This window comes from Lagenorhynchus albirostris, chromosome 10 (genome assembly GCF_949774975.1).
Source record: "Lagenorhynchus albirostris chromosome 10, mLagAlb1.1, whole genome shotgun sequence".
In the NCBI taxonomy this organism is placed as follows: domain Eukaryota; kingdom Metazoa; phylum Chordata; class Mammalia; order Artiodactyla; family Delphinidae; genus Lagenorhynchus; species Lagenorhynchus albirostris.
The window spans coordinates 49,588,454-49,601,534 of record NC_083104.1 but is presented as its reverse complement, the minus strand read 5'-3'; the positions used below and the strand labels follow the sequence as shown (position 1 = coordinate 49,601,534).

The 13,081-nt window shown below is 40.2% G+C and overlaps 1 protein-coding gene across 12 annotated transcripts in view; it reads left to right on the top strand.

Annotated features, from left to right (window-relative positions):
- ARPP21 (cAMP regulated phosphoprotein 21) overlaps positions 1-13,081 on the top strand; it is a 163,357-nt gene that overhangs the window by 32,638 nt on the left and 117,638 nt on the right. For 10 of the 12 annotated variants that reach the window (XM_060162414.1, XM_060162412.1, XM_060162410.1 and 7 more), the window contains exon 2: positions 11,721-11,894. The gene's annotated coding sequence lies outside the window, so the exon portion shown is untranslated. Of the gene's footprint in view, positions 1-11,174; positions 11,297-11,614; positions 11,632-11,720; positions 11,895-13,081 lie in introns of those variants that run through there. The other 2 variants (XM_060162403.1, XM_060162404.1) reach the window with 2 other exon arrangements.

The following is a 13,081-nucleotide window of genomic DNA, read 5'->3' as shown; positions in this document are numbered from 1 at the left end:
AATGTTTCCACTTCTGAGCATGCCTTGCTATATATTATGATGCAACTGTTGACTTCTCTTAATTATGTTTAAAATCTTGAAGGTATCACAAATAAGCCAGTGGCTCAAAAGCTGAATATTACACATTACATAAGACTGACAGATGTTTCATTTCTACAGTAGATCAAATCATAAATTTGATTCTTTCGCAGATAATCTCATCCTGGCCATTTCCACATCTGAGGCTTGGATGTACAGTCTTGCAAACTTTTAAACAGCCGTTGTTTAAAAGTTGTTTTCGTTCGTTTTGCTCGTTTTCGTTCTTTGATCCAATACCAGATTTCCATCCCCCATTTCAGGAATCCTGTTGTCCTGCTGTGTTGCAGGGATACTACATCCCATCTGACTTTTAATTTCAAGGTTGCACCTTAGAGATATCAAAGTGCACGCATTAGCCTCTTGTCTTTCTTCCTAAAATGTCCGTTTGCACTCGGTCCACCCGCAGTCCCCCTTTTTTGAAGTCTCTGAAAATCAAGTGTGTTTCAAGGCTATTTTCTTCTAATCATACGACACATGTACAAAGCTAATAGCCCCTTCCCGACCCTTAGCTTAAGCATTATACACCCCATGAATAGAATGGCCCCAAGTCTTCAACTTCACCATCAGGAATCCTCAAAGAATTTTTACATACAGCTTAACCCTGTTCTTCCAGTAGTCATGGGACCCTTCAGCCCTGGGATCTCAGGCCCACATCTCTCATCACCTGGGTTGAAACTGACCATGTATCTCCTGAATTTCATCGGTGATTTCTGCCAGTTCACTTATATAGATGGTTTGATAACCTGTTTTTTCCCACGACAGGTAACTCTAGCAGGCTCTAATAACTCACAGAGCTTACAGCAGCGCATAGTTTTGTAAGATTATCCAAATGTATTAGATATTTTAAAATATAGAGAATTTTAAAAAGCACACACCTGTTTTCCCTGGGCTTCTCTGGATTGAAGGGGCTTGTTGGAAAGTTTGAACAGGGAGCATCCCAAAAGGAGAGTCTATCGAAGTAGAAGGCATTCACCTGCAAAATACTGCAGTCTTGAATGCAACTGACTCTCTAACAGTCCCTTAAAGCAAGAATGTTTTCTTTAAAAAAAAAAAAAAAAGTTTTGAGGTCAGTCTTGAGGCAGGGAGCAGGGGAGAGGTCATGGGTGTCTGGCCAAGCTTTTGAGGTACACAGTGGTCATGTGATTGCAGTTGTGACATTGAATGGTGGCACACAGGCCAACTTTAAACGGCAGCCCCTATCTTTCAAGTGACCGGCCACAGCTGCCTGTAGGTGACTTTGCAAGCAGGGCTCCTCGGGTTTAATCAGCATTGCCATAGATGGCCCCAGACCTGGGGGAGCACGCACATGCACATGTGTCTTAAGTAGGAAATTACCTGCCGGGTGAGTCCTGGGACACCTGGCAGAGAAACAGATTCTGTTCCACCAATGTGTTGTAAGTTTTCTGAAAATGTTTTCCTCCCAGGAATATATCCATTTCTCCTCCCGGCACATTGGTACAGATTGTGTTCTTGCTGTGTGTGAGGCATTATCCGTGCTCCCAGAGACACTGGTCCAAGAGCCCTTTGTCCAGGGAATTTAGTCATTCTCCCACCCATGTTTACCACCTGGAATGCTTTAGATGGTTTATATTTAAAGCAGGATCCTAAAACAAGCCAAACCCTTGATGGCTTAGATGTAAAGGCTTTGAGACACCATATTGCATATTTGCATTCTTTTCCTAGACATTTGTTCTCCCTGAGTCTCTGTAAGTCCTGTCTCTGAAGCCACAGAGGTTTCACTCCCTGCCTGCTTCCCTTCTCTTCGAGGAAAGGAAGCATCGCAGGAAATGTTTTCCCATCACTTTCTGCAGCACTTGAGGTCCCAAATGCAGACTCTTTTCCTGAAGTCCATTCCCGAACATCCTATGGTGGTTTTGTTGTTAACTTACTCTCCCACATCTACAATTTAAATAGTCTTTCTAGAGATTTCATTGTGGTGAGGAAAAATTCCAACAACGCGTTGCTAGCCATTAAAACCAAAAACATGCGGATGTCAGATGAATTCATGTATCCTACATTTCAAGTGCATTTTCTCCCAGGAAGTCTGAGGATAGTAGGAATTATTTATTGAACACTTAGGTTCTTCTCTAGCAAATCTGTTGATCTCAGCCCAGTGGCTTTCTGGTTTTCATGACTGTGTTTGCAGGGGTGTCAGTATGGACTTCTGTGTCGTGCTGTACTAGGCAGCGTAGAGAAAGAGGAAAAACAAGAGGAATAAAGTTCCTCGCATTCAAGAAGGGGCAGAGATGGCCGGTAGGATGTAGATATATTATCCTCCTCTATGTGGGCTGAGCACCATTGCACTGCAGTGGGGGCATGTCATCCTGAGGTGCCAGGTGACACAGGTGAGGGGCCTGATGAAGTGAGCACTTGGACGAGACTCCATGGAAGAAACTCGATGTAATAACTGAAAAAATGGAGTTTAAAAGGAATGAGAGGCACTACTTCTGTATTTGTTTTTAGTCTGGAAATGTGAGCAAGGCCTAACTGTCTGGCCAGTTTAATTGTAGTAACTCATACATTGGTTGGATGCCATCATTTTCATGAAAACTCAGACACTATCAATGCCCTAAAGAAACTCACCTGCATGTGAGTCTTCAGTTCAGGGTTTCCATGCTTTCCTTTTATCTAATGAAAACGTCTGCCCATTGTCTGTTTTCTGTCACTTGTATCAGTTCCCTTAAGATGGCATTCAAATTAGCCTTTGTGAATAGAAGACTTTGAGGAAACGTTAGGTCTAAGGTTGGCAGTGGTGTGCGTTTTTGTATTGTATGCTTTAGTCCTCTGGATGGGATTGCTTTGCTCTCAAATCCCTTTGTCCGCTGAATTCTCTAGTTGGGTTGTTAGCTGTCCCCGGGGGCAAGCGCCATCTCTTTCCTTTCTCTAGTGTCCTGTCCAAAAGGCCACACAAGTGTAGGTGCTCTTAGGTAAGCTTGGACTCTTTCTCTGAATGGACTGTCCATTATCACAGATACACAGAGCTCAGTGAGACCAAAGCCCTCTTGAGACCCTCCCATCCAGAAGCATGTCTTGGTTTTGCCCTATTAGTGGCTGTTGGGCGTTTTCCCTTAACCTTGCCACATTGGTTAATAGGTCTCTGGATGGTTAGATGCCTTGGCTTTTGGGGGTTGGAGGAAGCAGAAAAAATAGTACAGTGACAACAAGTCCTGCTGTGTGTCAGGCACTGTTCTCAACACTGAGTTAATACAGAGGTAAACTAACCAGGCACAAATCTGCATCGTTGTGTAGCTTATGTAATAGTGGGGGGAGAATGATTTTTACTACTTGGTTCAAATATTGAGCCTTGTTAAAGAGTGACTTGTCTGAGTGTCTAAGATCTGGGGATTTCAGTGATCGAAGTAGCCAATAGCCAGCTGCCCTAACACTAAAGAGACAAGGTAAGTAGGCGTGTTGTCTTGCCCACTATAGGTTAGCAACAAATAGTGCAGTTGATATGACGATAAAATGTAATAATCTACAGAAAACACTCATTCCAAAATCACCCATGTGGAAGTAAATACTAAAAGCATTTATGGGTGTGGCTGTTGGATCTTGTAGAAAGAGCTTGCTATCAATATATTAACACACAATTGTAGCCCAGAGTCACCCAACAGAACTAAAACTCCCTTTGTTCCTGAATCTCCTGAAATTCCCCCTGCTGTACTTGGGATGGCAGCAGACATCCGTTTCTGGTAAATCTCTCTCTCCTGCCTCTCTCCCTCCCTTTTAGGTGTAGAACTCGCCTCCTGCGGTCATAGACCCTTAAGACCCACACTTGAGCTTTTTATTTTGGGGGAACATCCTTCAATTCCTTTGCTCCCCTTGAAAATCTTTTCATTCTTCTGCTGTTTAGGGGGGTGGAAGGAGGCAGAGCTGAGGTCCTGGGTGGGTAATTTAAACTTCTATGTTGATTCACTTTGATTAGATTTAGTGATGATGTTAGCTAGTAATAACTCTGAAAAGGCAACCTTAAGGCGTGAAATATCACAGGCTGTGGCACCAAGTAATACCCCTTGACGTAAGGGAAAACAAAGATATCGTGGCCATGAAAACCTCTTATTTTTCCCAGTTTATATATGGATAGAACACGAACCTTATTGCCATTTCAGAAACTGACAGAATAACAATTTATCGATTTATCTTTGCTTTTACTCATTTTATCTAAATGTCTCTTCCTTCTTTTCTGCAAGAAGTGTTTTAATGACACACACATTTAGCTCACCCTGTGGCACCTATAACTGCATCACATTTGTCAAGTTTCATTGCTTTCGAAATGACAGATTCTTCCTTCACTTCTTGTAGGAATAAAGGACAAAAGAGTTCACATCAGATATGCTGAATAAAATTAGTATTTCTCCCCACCCTTTTTTTTGAAGTGCCTTTTCTCTTCATGATGAATTTTTAGAGTTTTGAATTATTTAAGCCAGAGTTGAAAATACGCATTTGTGATAAATCCTTGTTCCGTTACAAGGTACCTCCAGTATACATAACTGAACATAAGTAATGGATTATATTCTTGGCATCCAGATCCTCCGAAAGAGGACATCTTAAAATATTGCATTGAACTGAATTGAACTGAGTTGAGAATACAGAAGTTCTGACATCTGTGAGATTAATAATGTTCAAGCAAAAGTATCATTTCAGTTGATCATCCCCTCTCCCTTCCCTGAAATAGCGTTGTTTGTCCCAGGAGATCATGGTACAGTGATACTGAGGGAAATAATTTAGGATAAGTGTGTAACTTGGTGAGATTCCTGGAAGATCTAACTAGTTAGAAACATTTTTGTTTGAACAAAGTTATGTGGTATCATCAGCAACAAGATCCCAGCAGTGTTATTTACTTTCCTGGAAAATTTGTTTTAGTTACACTTGGAATAAAAAAGCAACTTCCCAAGTCGGAGATCCTGGCTCTTCGCTTAAACATTAAGGATACACTCATTTCTAAATGTTACATGTGTTCTGGCACCAGTAAATCCAAATTCATTGTTCCATATTAAAAAAAAAAAAGTATAATGCTTTCTGAAAACCCTGGGCACACTATCTGGGAATCTTGCAGGCATGTGATTTTCTGTATGGCTTCTGGAAAGACAGGTACCATGAGTTCTAGAAGTGAAGGAGGAAACTGGGCAGATAACTAGCAGATATCTAGAGGTCATTCTGATGACCATGGCTTATGGGCTTTCAGGAGTTTCAAAGAAAAAGATGAAGCACAATGTCTAGAAACACACATGTGTCCATAAAATATTAGGGATAAAATCGGGAAAGAAACACACATACCATTATCAGACAAACTGTTCATGAAGTTTCTGGGCAGTATTTGTTGGCTCATGCGACAGGAAGGGCAGTAGTGGTCTAAGGAAAAACAATGTGTGTGTGTCTCTTGCAATATCCCAGGAACTAATTGCACAGATTAGATAAGCCTCGTCTGTATTTCTAATAGAGCCCCAAGTCACTAGAGGAACACGGAGTTTTAAAAACAGCTCTGATCCCCAGTTAAAATGACAATGTTTCTTACCCAGCTCTGCCACTGTCTATTTGTAGATCTTCTCCAAGTCACTGGATTTAATATCAGCTAGACTAGCTGATTTCAAGGTTCTTTGCAGGGCTGTGGTTCTCTGGGTACTTTTTTTTTTTTTTTAAGTTTGCTCATGGCTGGAGGTTGGTGATGCTACCCTGTGTATGGATAAATCATACCTAGACTCTTAACAGATTGAGGTAGGAAACATAAGGTGGTGATTAGCCTGCATGACCTATGAAAGTTGAGGCTATTTTAAAATCCTGGGACTGGTCCCAGGGGTCACCCAGTCAAATCTAAACAAGCCTCAGTGCTTTCTCAGTCTCGGATTGTTTTCCAACATGACAGCGGGGCCACTGGCCCTGTTCTCTGTGGCATTAATTGTGGTCAGAAAATTCTCCTTATCTGCAATAAAAAAAATATGCAGGGCTTCCGGGTTCCGGCTTCCGGGACCGGGTTTGTGCCCCGGTCCAGGAAGATCCCACATGCCGCGGAGTGGCTGGGCTCTTGAGCCATGGTTGCTGAGCCTGCGCGTCCGGAGCCTGTGCTCCGCAACGGGAGACGCCACAACAGTGAGAGGCCAGCGTACCGCAAAAAAAAAAAAATATATGCAAAATACTGAGTCAGTGATGTGACAAAGCAGCTGATCAGCTGCCCCATTACCTGCAGCTCTCTCATTCAGATGATTGACGGCTGATGTTTGTATTGCACTAAGATGTGCCCAGAGTTGTCTTGTGCAGTTAGAAGTGGTTTCTGTTACCTTTTGTGGTTGAGGACACATTGGCCAAACTTGCACTGATTCTAGTAGAGGTGCAACAGAAAATTCTCAGCACATCACTGCATCCTAACCTTTTATTCTTGCAGTGTCCACATTGGAGCTTATCTAGACTGCTAAGATGATGCTGAGGAGGAGGATGGCCCCATCTATTGGGTACCTATTTGAATCAGTACAAACCAAGGCAGGTTACGTCCACCACATTTGTCTTTCTACGTATGTGTTTTCAATACACCAGAAGCAGTTTTGTAAAGTAGGCCAGTTCCTCTCTTGTACTATCATATTCTGCCTTTGATCTGTTTATATGTATATTGATTTGTCTATTTTTCATTTATATCAAATTCAAGAAGAAAAAAGTTTTTTAGGTTCTTTTATTGTGACAAAATATACATAATATAATATTTATCATTTTAGCCATTCCGAAGTGTACAATTGAGTGGCATTAAACTGTGTAACCATCACATCTGTATCCACAACTTTTTTTTTTTTTTCCCACAACTTTTTAATCATCCCCAACAAAAACCAATTAAACAACAACAACTTTCTTCCTTACCTCCAGCTCCTGGTAGCCTCCCTTCTACTTTCTGTCTCTATAAATTTGCCTGTTCTAGGTACTTCATATAAGCAGAATCATACCATCTTTGTTTTCTGTGTCTGACTTATTTTACTAAGGATAATATTTTTAAAGTCCATACATGTTGTAACATGTATCAGAATTCCATTCCTTTTTAAGGCTGAATAATATTCCATTGTATGTTCTAGTCCCTGCTTTCCATTCTCGTGGATGTATATTTTGGAGTTGAATTACTGGGTCATATGGTAGTTCTATGTTTAGAAAGGTAGGTTCTTAATTTTTTTTCCTAGTGCTAACTTTTGAAGCAACACCAAGTAAGGCCAATTCCTTGTTCTCTGAATATGTTTTAAAATAGCGTTAGAAAATAGCTATTTTGTCCTCCCTAAGTCTTCTCTTGTCTAAACTAAAAATTGCAAATTATGCAACTATTTTTTAGAACCCAAATGTTAGATCTTTTGTCCTGCTACATTTCACTTTATTACTTTCATCAATTAGTTCTGGGGATATCCAAATATTTATTATGGGACCCAGTACATTATTTACTTCTCCCAAGTTTATGTCTTTCTTTGAAATACACTGAGAAAACATTTAAGAATTTATAAAAGCAGAAGTCATCTTTGTTTTCCAGTTCATGAATAATCAAGAAAAGGATGATGAAATTGTTTAACCCGTCTTTAAAATTTTTCATGTGGATCCATTAGAAGTATTTAACTTTTATCTTATTTTATTGTTTTGAAAAAAAAAAGAGGATTTTTTGAGATTGTGTTACAGCATCCTTGCAGGTGGTAGAGATTCCGTAAACAGTTGTTATAAAAGTGAGGAATTGAAACATTGGCCTTTTTCCTTCAGATGTTTTTACTGAGATCAGACCTCTCTTATTTTTAAAGACACTTGTGATTATTGTGGGGCTGTTCTTATGTTCAAAGCTTTGACATCAGTTTTTTCCGTTACTGAAGTCTGGTAAATGTTGATGTAGGTTATGTTTGTGTCCAATTTGCTATAATAATAAGGAAGAAAAAGTGATATTCTACATATGAGGTACTGTATGTTTATAAACTGCCTAGCTATCAAAGTTGAAATAAGAATATTCATGTAAAATACTTCTACCTTCAAACCCCTAGTATGAAAATTCCTTTTCTTAAATATCCTCCTAGGTTCTTCCTCCAAAACAGTTGTCTGATCACTTTGGCATTTGCATGGTGGTTCAAGAATTTTACAGAATGCCTGTGCATTGAGTTGACCAAACAATGTTTAATGAAAGGGTAGAACTCCTGGTTGAGTATTTCTTATACATGTATTGAAGGAGACATTTTTCTTTGGAAAGTAAACTTAAGTGAAATTCTCTTATTGATGTTTTTCTGTTACCTGGGGAAATTTTCAAGCTTGCTGAAGGTATTAGTCAGTATATTCTATTCATGCCATGATGCCATGGTTGCTTTCATTTCTGAAAGGATTACATTCCAATTACTTTTCTTTCTTTCTTTCTTTCTTTCTTTCTTCCTTCCTTCCTTCCTTCCTTCCTTCCTTCCTTCCTTCCTTCCTTCCTTCTTTCCTTCCTTCCTTCCTTCCTTCCTTCCTTTCTTTCTTTCTTTCTTTCTTCCTTCCTTTCTTTCTTTCTGGCTACATTTTGGGTCTTTGTTGCCGTGCACAGGCTTTCTCTAGTTGTGGCGAGCGGGGACCACTCTTCGTTGCAGTGTGCAGGCTTCTCATTCCGGTGGCCTCTCTTGTTTGCCTCTCTTCCAATTATTTTCTTCTCTCTTTTTTTTTGTTTTTTAAGTCTTTAAACTTAATCTTACACATTCAAACTAACTCTTTTAACTTTAACAGAATAACTGTTTTGAGACTAGGGTGTGTCTTTGGTTGATAAGGGGTTGCAGCATTTAAATACCTTATGCAGAAAATTGACAGATCACTAATATCACAATTTGCTAGTGGCTTACATTTGCAGAACTGTGACTAGCTAAAAGAAGAAGGAACAGTGCATAAGGGAAAAACATTTCAGTTGTTCAAATAAGTAAATCTTGATTGTGTTGTCTCATCATAAAGTACCTATACTGATCGAGGATAAGATTAGTCATCGTCTGCTAATTTTGAGTAGAAAGGTTATGACAAAAGTGACTAATAAAGTGGCCCTCCCAACTTGCTAATAGAATTTAATGTCTCATTTTAGATATCCTCTGAGAACTAAATCACTGCTGGAATTTGAATTAAACCCCAAGCTTTCTTTCTCCACATGACAGCCCAGTGATTAATATATGCAACACACACACACGCGTGTGTGCACACAAAATAGGACATGCCTATTTTGTTGGTGATGATGAAAGACAGACTATTTGGTCTTCTGCGCGGTGCTTCTCTCCTCTCGCCCTCTCTTTCTCATTCCCACAAACCCAGTTGCTACTATATGCAACTCTAAAAGTCAGCCCAAAAAATAAGAAACAACATAATCTAAAATGGTCATTATTTTACTCATTTTCCTCATTGTAAATAGCTGACAACACCATTGATCAATTTCCTACAGCTTACTTATTGCCTGCCTTTCCTCAATATCACTCCCTAAACCGTGGTTAAAATATTATTTCCACTGAAAAAACTGCAGTGACTTTTATTTTGTGCATGTGTATAGAGTCTCCTTTTTCTCCCTCCCCACCTCCAGCCATAATAATTGACACTTGGCCAGGATATCTATTAACCAAATGCTGGGTAAAACATATTTGTTAGACATGGTTTTGCTTCTTTGTGAAAAATGGGAGAAGTTGGGACAAATGAAGACTAAACAGCAGTGGAAGAGTCGGGTTAGTTTGGGGAACGGAAAGCTGGACTAGGGTTGATTCCCTGGCACTGCTTTCTTAGCAAAGAGAACAGTTTTAATCAGTTACAAAAATATTTGTGATCCATATGTTCCTCCCTGCTCGTTCCCATATGCCCATATTCTCTTTTATCTTGGTGGATGATGACTTTATGATTCAGGGAGGCAAGAATAATACCTCGCTGGCTTTAGAGCACAGTGCTATTTCCAAACGTGTCCTGGTAATTACGCACGCACACATATCCAGGCTGTTCACGCTTTGAGATGGTTACGTGAATACCAGTTTGTTCTTTCTTCGTGGAAAGAATTATATCTTGCATCCACCTACTGGGGCTGGAATAAGGCATCTAAGGCTTAGATTTGAAAACTGCATGGCCATTTCACCAGGCTGGATTAACCACCACTGTACAAATAGGAGCATCAGAAAAAGGAGACAGGAAGGCTGCGGTGATCGTTGATAACTTCATTTTCTTTGGGAAAAGGAAAACAGAATCCAAAAAGCGTTTGGTAAATCCATCCATCACAGGTGCCTATTCTAAGACATGTTAGATATTGAGCTGGTTACTTAAATAGATCCTAATTTTAAGGCATGTTGACTTCTATTTAGTATCAAGTTTTCATTATGTGAAACTGATAAAAATTGAGAAATTAAAATTACTGTTGATGAGCAATGCATTTGATCCCTAAATTCATGTTTCCTTCGCCATAGTTATGTAATTTTTAACGACAAAAGAAACACTTTTTACAGCCAAAGTATCCATTTTAATAAGACATAAATAACGCTAGAAATGATTGACTGTATAAGCGATTGAATTTTCAACAGTTGTTTTCCTCTTACACAACAAATGGTGTCGTAACCCAATAGGCTGTTGATAAAGCTGCAGTAAAATCCGACGAGGAGCCAGCTGTGCTCATGTCAACTTGGGAGGGGGCAGCGAGGGGGAGGCAGAGAGAGTTTCTAAACTTCAGAGTAAATAACTGAGATGCATTTAGTGTTTTCAAAGTCGGGTATACGGTGGAACACGTGCGCAGGCTGTTGGATTTAGCAGATGTGCGCCAGGGTAGAGTTGCAGCAAAGAGAGAGAGATACAGCTCGGTTTTGGCAAACGTTATTAGGAATCTGTCTCTCTCTTTGCATTCGAGCTGTATTTGCCGCTGCTCCTGTAGGAGTTGTGAGAAAAAGAAAGTGCACGTTATAGCAGGGATTGTTTTCAACAGGCTCAAAGTTTGCAAATCTGTTGAATCCCTCTGACAGTGTTGCTTTGCTGTCAAACAGAATGCCCAGCTGACGGTGGCAGTCCTGATTGGGAGGGGCCAGTAGGTGGCGGGTAAATGATGCTCACACAGCAAAGAGAATATTCGGAAATTTTCTTCTCAAACTGTCAGTGGAGAGGAAAGAGCTCTCTCAACAATACCACCGTGAAAGTTTTCTTTTTCCTTTCTTTGTTTTTTTCACTTTTATAGCTAATGCCTCATTAAGTCAAAAATCTTTCAGCCTTCTTAGGATAACCTTCAGAAGAAAAGAGTCACAGGAACAGCACTCAGGTAGATTATATTGATCTATAATTAAGACAAAAGCTTTGGTTAAAAACGGAGGCAAGACTTTTGCTCATAGGTGATCTGGATTGTCATTGAGGCAAACACACAAGCTTGTTTTTTTTTTTTTTTTTAATATAAAGTGCGAGATTTCACTAAAAAAGGTTAAAATTGAAGTGAGTAATCTTCGGTGCATAATGCAATTGTTAATTTTAGCTCGTTGCGTGGGTGCCGCTCTGACTTGAACAGCCGGCTGTAGCCTTCATTAGAGAAGAAGCAGGCAGCTCGGGACAGGTGGAGTGGATCAAGCTGTGAACTTGATTTGCTGGAGGCCGGTCATTAGTGTTAGAAACCCAGTCTTGTTTATTTCGTCCCTCACCCTTACCATGGTTGTTGCAATTATCGTGACTATTGACTTTTCGTCTTTTTTCAGGTGGATGATGTGTCAGGCTGTGTAAGGGAATCGCACGGAGATGGGCGTTTTGAACTGTTGATGGGGACATGGGACTCCCGCTGTCTCTGATCCCTCGTGTGGATTTTCCCAGCGTAGAAGGACAGAAGCCGCTCGTAAGTCGCCAAGACCGACAGCAGAAATTCTGCGCAAAAGGTAAAGGGCTGTCATCAGATGGCTGTCATCTCATCTGTATATTTTTCTCATTCTATAAATATGCCTGTTTGCATAAAACAGTTCATGAAAGGCAACCAAAACAGACAGGATCTGTATCAGGGATTCAACTGCCTTAGTGTTTGTAAAATTAGAGCTCAATTTGTTCTTTTTTTTTTTTTTTAAAGCTGGCCACGATCTGTTTTTTATTGAAACCCTCTGGAAAAAAAGTTAGGGCAACAGAAGTCCCATCTCCTCCCCCCACTCAGTACATTGAGAAACAAACTATTTGCTACTGGGAAACAGAACTTTTTGTTTGGTTAACTACACACATCCCCGGTGTCACTGAAATACAAGAGATCTGTCAGATACACTGAATGGATATCCTCAAACCTCCCCAAACCTAAGAGCCTTGCTCACCAGGCCCTCACAGACTCCCAAGTACCATCCTTGAGGAAAACTTCCTTTTCCATTCCCACAATCCTTTGCCAAGTGAGCTTGTCCTGTCATGGTAGGTCTTAGCAAATTTGCAACAGAAATTACTGCGATTTAGATTTTTCTCGTGCTTCCTATGTCCAGTTGGAAATAAAGTTACTGAACTAGTAAATGATAAACACTCCCAGAGAAACATGTCAAGACACTGATTTGTCCAGTAATAGTTACCATTGTAATGACTAGGAACAGGGCAGTCATTACTTGGGAATTTTTGTGAAAAAACTGACTTTCTAGGCTACAAGGTCTTTCTCTATTTTTCTTTCTCCTTCCTTCCTCTCTTTTCTTCTTTCTTTTCCTCCTTCTTTCTTTTCTCTCTTTTCTTGTTTTTCTTTAAAAAAAAAATTGAGGAGGAAGTAAATGCTAAATTACTCAGGAGCCCCCTTTGACAGCACATCAGAAGGGCAAGTGTCAGGGCTTTATGGACGAAGGGAGAAAAAAGTACTAATAACAGGCTGACACTTTGAAAAGCCATTTCCAGTGTCTGTGTAGTCGTCTCTTGTGAGCCTGGAGCATCGGAGTTCAGTTGTGATAGCTTCCTTCTGCAGAATCTCCAGCATCAGCCACCGACAGGGCTTGTGAGGGCTTCTGCTTTTAATAACGTCACTGTTACTGTGAAGCCTGAAACTGTTGTCCCTGAAAGGTTTACTGCCAAATTTAGATCCTATGTGTATACTGAATTATTACCTCTTACATTG